Source organism: Heterodontus francisci, unplaced genomic scaffold (assembly GCF_036365525.1).
Source record: "Heterodontus francisci isolate sHetFra1 unplaced genomic scaffold, sHetFra1.hap1 HAP1_SCAFFOLD_96_1, whole genome shotgun sequence".
Lineage (NCBI taxonomy): Eukaryota > Metazoa > Chordata > Chondrichthyes > Heterodontiformes > Heterodontidae > Heterodontus > Heterodontus francisci.
In genome coordinates this window covers 1,716,507-1,722,506 of record NW_027141894.1, presented here as the reverse complement: position 1 = coordinate 1,722,506, position 6,000 = coordinate 1,716,507, and positions in this window count along the sequence as shown.

Here is a 6,000-nt window from a genome sequence, read left to right as displayed (position 1 = left end):
TACGCGCCCAGGCCCGGTGCGTTGCAAGCGCGCTTCTTTGAAGAAGTGTCTGCTCTCTTGAGCTCTATCAATAGGTGAGTGCATCAAACTTGGGGGGGAAGATTTTAACTGTACCCTTGGGGTGGGGGATCGCTCCAGTCCCCAGCATGGCCCAGCGTCGGTGGAGAAGTTGAGGGAACTGATCAGCTCCCTTAACATGTTGGACATCTGGCAGAATCTCCATCCCGACTCCAGCACCTTCACGTGGAGGTCTGGAGGAGGAAGGTCCTGAATCGACCACCTCTACCTTTCACAAGCAGATGGTTTCTGCTTCTCGGCAGCCTTCATACGGCTGGTGCCGTGCTCGGGCAACCACCTAGTGTGGGTGGAGTTCGCTCCGCTCAGCATGCGAGCAGGGTCTGCGTACTAGCACTTAAACAACTGGCTGCTGGAGGATGAGTGATTCTGGGACTAATTCCATCAATTCTGGGCCGACTGGAGAAGGAAGCAGGGGGTCTTCCCCTCCACTATGGTAGGATGTGGTCAAGACTCACAACTGTGTGTTCTGTCAGAAGTACGTGAAGGGGTCGACCAAGAGGCGGGAAGCCGAGATCGGGTGCGTTGAGAGGGAGGTGCTCGACTTGGAGACCCGCCTCAGTCATGCCGTCATGGACCCAGCCCTGTGGCAGGCATACAAAGAGAAGAAGGGCACGCTGAGGGAGCTACAGCTCATAGGGTCCCGAGGCGCCGACGTGAGGTCGCGGATCCAGATCCTGGAAGATTTGGACCGCGCCTCACCCTTCTTCTACTCGCTGGAAAAATGGCGGGGGGTCCGTAAGCAGCTCATTGAGCTGCTGGCCGATGACGGATCCTCCATCACGGATCCGGAGGCAATGGGCCTCCTGGTCTGTACTTATTACAGTGCGCTGTTCTCTCCGGATCCGTCCAGCGAGGATGCGTGCAGAGTTTTGTGGGAGGACCTGCAGCAGGTCAGCCCAGAGGGCGCCGAAGGATTGGAGGCTCCGCTCAGGTTGGCGGAGCTGACTGGCGCCCTCCACCAGCTCTCAAGGGGCAATTCCCCAGGGCTGGATGGGTTGACCGTGGAGTTCCTCAGGGCATTCTGGGACGTCCTGGGGGACGATTACACGCGGGTCCTGGGGGAAAGCCTGGCGACCGGGGAGATGCCCCTCTCATGGCGCAGGGTGGTCATCGTCCTGCTGCCGAAAAGGGGCGATCTCCGCCTGCTTAAAAACTGGCGTCCGGTCTCCCTCCTCAGCACGGATTATAAGATCTTTGCCCGGGCTATGTCTACCAGCTTGGGCTCCGTGCTGGCCCACGTGATCCACCCCGACCAGTCCTACACGGTCCCGGGCCAGTCCATCCAGGACAACATCCACCTGGTCAGGGACCTGATCCATCTTTCCCAGAGGACTGGTCAGTCGGTCGCCTTTCTCTCCCTCGATCAGGAGAAGGCGTTCGACAGGGTGGATCACGAATACCTTTTCGGGACTCTGCGCGCTTTCGGACTCGGGCCGCATTTCGTGGCGCGGGTCCGACTTTTATACGCCGCCGCAGAGTGTCTGATCCAAGTTAAGGGTCCTTGACGGCGCCCCTTCGCTTTGGGAGAGGAGTGCGTCAGGGATGCCCCATGTCCAGCCAATTGTATACCATCTGCGTGGAGCCCTTCATGTGCCTGCTTCGCAGGAGGTTGACGGGATTGGCTCTGCGCGAGCCGGCCATGTGGGTCGTCCTCTCGGCTTATGCCGATGACGTGCTCCTCGCGATCACAGATCACGTTGACCTGCGGAGGATGCGTGACTGCCGTGTAGTTTTTACTTTTCAATACAATGTATATTCATTGAGAATTATGAACTATTTCTTTAAGTGTTCACCATTGTTAATCTACCTTCATACCTATTAATCTAATTTCCCAATGTACCTTAAGTGACACTTTCCATACTTATGCAATTGGCTTTATTTCAGTTCAATACTCTAGCCTCGGACACATGTCCATTACTCTCAAACTCAATATGAAATTCATCATATTATGATCACTCTTTCCAAGAGTATCCCTTACTATGTAATTTCTGATTAACATGAAATGGGATCTACAATAGCCTCTTCCATGATTGGTTACACAACATATTGTGCTAAGAATCTGTCTCGAATGCATTCCACGGTTCCGTCCTCCAAACCACATTTGCCAATTTGCTTTATCCATACTATATGTGGATTAAAATCCCCCACAACTATTGCAGTGCTTTTGTTACACAGTCCTTTTATTTCTTGATTGAAACTCGATCCAACAGTCTAACTACTGTTAGGGGCATATAAAGAGTGCTAAACTGAAGTTAAAGAAAAATTAATAAAAACAAAAGGCTTGCACTTAGAGTGTCTTTCATGTCCTCAGGCCTTCCCAAAGTGCTTTACTTTGTATCAATTTGACAACTATGCAATCACCTGCTCTGTGATATAATTTCAATAAATAGGACTTACTACATTATTACAGTATACTTTTGCCCTTTTATACATTGTGTTGTGACCAGTAAAGACATAATCTATTCCCAACATTGAAGATATAAACTTTATGCAATGTGGACTCGTTGAAATTGACTTTGTCTTTAAAATGTTGACAATGTGCTGCAAGGATGACCTGGCCTGTGCATTCAAAAACTATCTCACGGTCTCAAAAGGACTAATGGATACACTCCAGACAAAGAGGTGTCAACTACACCCATCCTGAAACCATCAGTAGATATTCCTGAATCGAATGGGTTTCTACAGAGACAAAGAATGTGATGCTCTTAAACCTCCCCCCGACCCCACCCTCCCCTGGATGATTATCATACAACAATGAACCAGGATGCGGCTAATCAACCTAAGACCACAACCATATTTGGCAAAAGAACTGTGCAAAGTCACATGGCAGGGCAGCCAGGTGTGTCTCCTTTTTAATCCTTAAATGCTGACTTCAAAGGAAGCAGCAGGGGAGAAGGAGTCTTTCCAGTTCAGCCATCAAGTCATCAACATCAGCCTGGTCTCTCTCCAACCACACGGTCAACTTCAAAAGCTATCCTGAATACCAGGCTGAGATGGAGAGAGAGAGAGAGAGAAGTTCCAGCTAACATTTAAACCCTGCTGAGACAAGCTGAAAGCCAATTGTAACAGAGAAAAGACTTTTCAAAAATAAATTCCCCCACCTGTGAAAAATCAACTAAGAGATCTTCGAACTGAAACACTAATAATACAAATGGACACCAGCCACATCATCACCCACTTGACAATAACAATTGTCTTACCTAATATTTAATTACATTGCGATTCGTTAGACATGCCGAAATGTTGTTATTGCATTTGATGCAACACCTTGGAATCCTGAAGCATTCCTCAGTAATGACAACTCTTTAAGGGCAGGTATCATTGTGAGTGCCTGCCATTGTAGAATTGTACTGAGTGTGGGTCATTAACCAGAGTGGACAATCTGAGCCCAGTATCCATGAAGTAATGGTGGACTCTGCCATTGGGTAATTGTACTGAGTGTGGGTCATTAACCAGAGTGGACAATCTGAGCCCAGTATCCATGAAGTAATGGTGGACTCTGCCATTGGGTAATTGTACTGAGTGTGGGTCATTAACCAGAGTGGACAATCTGAGCCCAGTATCCATGAAGTAATGGTGGACTCTGCCATTGGGTAATTGTACTGAGTGTGGGTCACTAAGCAGAGTGGACAATCTGAGCCCAGTATCCATGAAGTAATGGTGGACTCTGCCATTGGGTAATTGTACTGAGTGTGGGTCATTAACCAGAGTGGACAATCTGAGCCCAGTATCCATGAAGTAATGGTGGACTCTGCCATTGGGTAATTGTACTGAGTGTGGGTCATTAACCAGAGTGGACAATCTGAGCCCAGTATCCATGAAGTAATGGTGGACTCTGCCATTGGGTAATTGTACTGAGTGTGGGTCACTAAGCAGAGTGGAACACCTGATCCCAGTGATCCAGTATTACAGGAAGTGTATGTCATTGTATAATTGTATTGAAAGTGATTTGGTGAGCGAATTGGGAAAAGGCTGATTTGTACTCACATAGAAACAAAGGAACAGGAGTAGACCATTCAGCCCCTGGAGATTGCTCTGCCATTCAATGCTTAACTCTACCACGTGCCTTGGCTCCATAGCCCTTGGTTAACACAAATCTATCAATCTTAAATGTAAAATTATTAATCAACCTAATATCTACTGTTTTGTTGTGATAGAGTTCCTCACTACTGCAAAAACTTGAGTGAAGTAATATTTCCTAACTTCTCTCCTGAATGGCCTGGCTTCTAATTTAATGTTATGTTCATTGTTCCTAGACTCCCCCAGCAGCAGAAAAAAAATCTCCTCATCCACCCGAACAATTCCTTTCAAGATGCTAAAAACCTCAATCAAATCACCCCATTGTATTTTTTTTTATTCCAGGAAATGGAAGTCTAGTTTATTTAATCTCTCACTTACAGTCGATGCTTTGGGACCTTCTTAACATGCTGGTTCATCTGCATTGCTCTCCCAAGCCCAATATATCCTTTCCAAGGTGCAGTGTCCTTAACTGTACACAGCATTCCAGATGTGGTTCTATTACTTTGTATATTTGCGTCAAAGCTTCCTCCCCTTTATATTTTAGCCCTCTAGTTACAAACACAAACATTCCAGTTCCAGTTTTGATCATTTTTTCATAGCTACTACATTTTAAGTATTGCTGAAAATAGAGACATGTTCTCGAAGCTTTTCATCTTGCACTCATCAGGACTACCTGCAAGAATACCAATGTAAAGGAAAGCAACAATTTTATACTGTATGAGAACAGAGTGCTAATTGGTTGGCAAGTGAATTCTGATTGGTAGAGGCGTTGCCATGGAGAATGCACCAGTTTATGGGGACTGACAGTTAACTGCTCAGCTTTTGTTGAAATTTAAACCAGGCAGCTTGACTCTGATTGGTCAAACTGAAACAAGCTCAATGTTTGTACATATTCTTCCTGTCTGCAAAGAACAGGGCCCTGTGTTTTAAGATATGTTTCAGCTAAACAAAATAAGTGACAGCCATTCGCTGCTTCATTCCTCAGGGCAATGCCTTGACCAATGAGAGTCAAGCTGTTTGGTTTAAATTTCAAGCTCTTTGAAGTGATTGATTTAGGTGATGGATCTTTCATATCCAGGTAATTTCTTATTTCAGGGCTCCTACTCAATTGCAACGAGAAAGATTTTTGCTGTGTATCACGTGCGATTAGACGTAAACCCAGATAAGAGCGAGATTACAGTTCCATTAAAATTGCAGAGAGACAATTTGCCCCGAGACAATTTCAGTGAAGAAAACTCTTCGTGAAACATTTCAACTGAACCTTTCAAACACCAACACTATCATCTGGAAATTGAGCACTTTAGTGTGTAACATAAGCAGAGGCAGTTGCACTAAATGGCCTGTCTCTGTGTTGTAAATTCTGTATAATGAGATAAGATGTTGTAATTGTTTGAGGTACTGTATCACTTTAAGGCCCTGTAAGAGTCTGTATTTGTGAGAGGAACTGGTTTCATTTGAGGTGTTGTATTAGTTTGAAGTGCTGTATTTTTATCAGGAACTGTCATCCTTTGAGAAGGAATATTGGCTTCGAATTGAGATATTAGTTTGTGGTGCTGTCGCACCTTATCAGTTTGAGATGCTGCATTTCTCCATGTTTACAATATCTTTCCAATTCTACATTTTGATGATGAAATAAATGATAACATTAAAATTGTCAACAATACCAAAGGTTAGGGCGGCCCAATTGTGTCAGAAAGAACAAGAGTGTTGAATTCTCTGAACCAGGAATTCTAAATTGCAGCTTGATTTAAAAATGAATACCCATGGTTAAAATGGGAAGCTGCATACTGGGGTGCAGTTTAGCAGCCCTGAGAGAGACAGTGTAACATTTGGAATTTAACTATTGACTTAACACAACAAAGTGCAGGCCATCACGAAGACAACATGATAACTACAGATGAG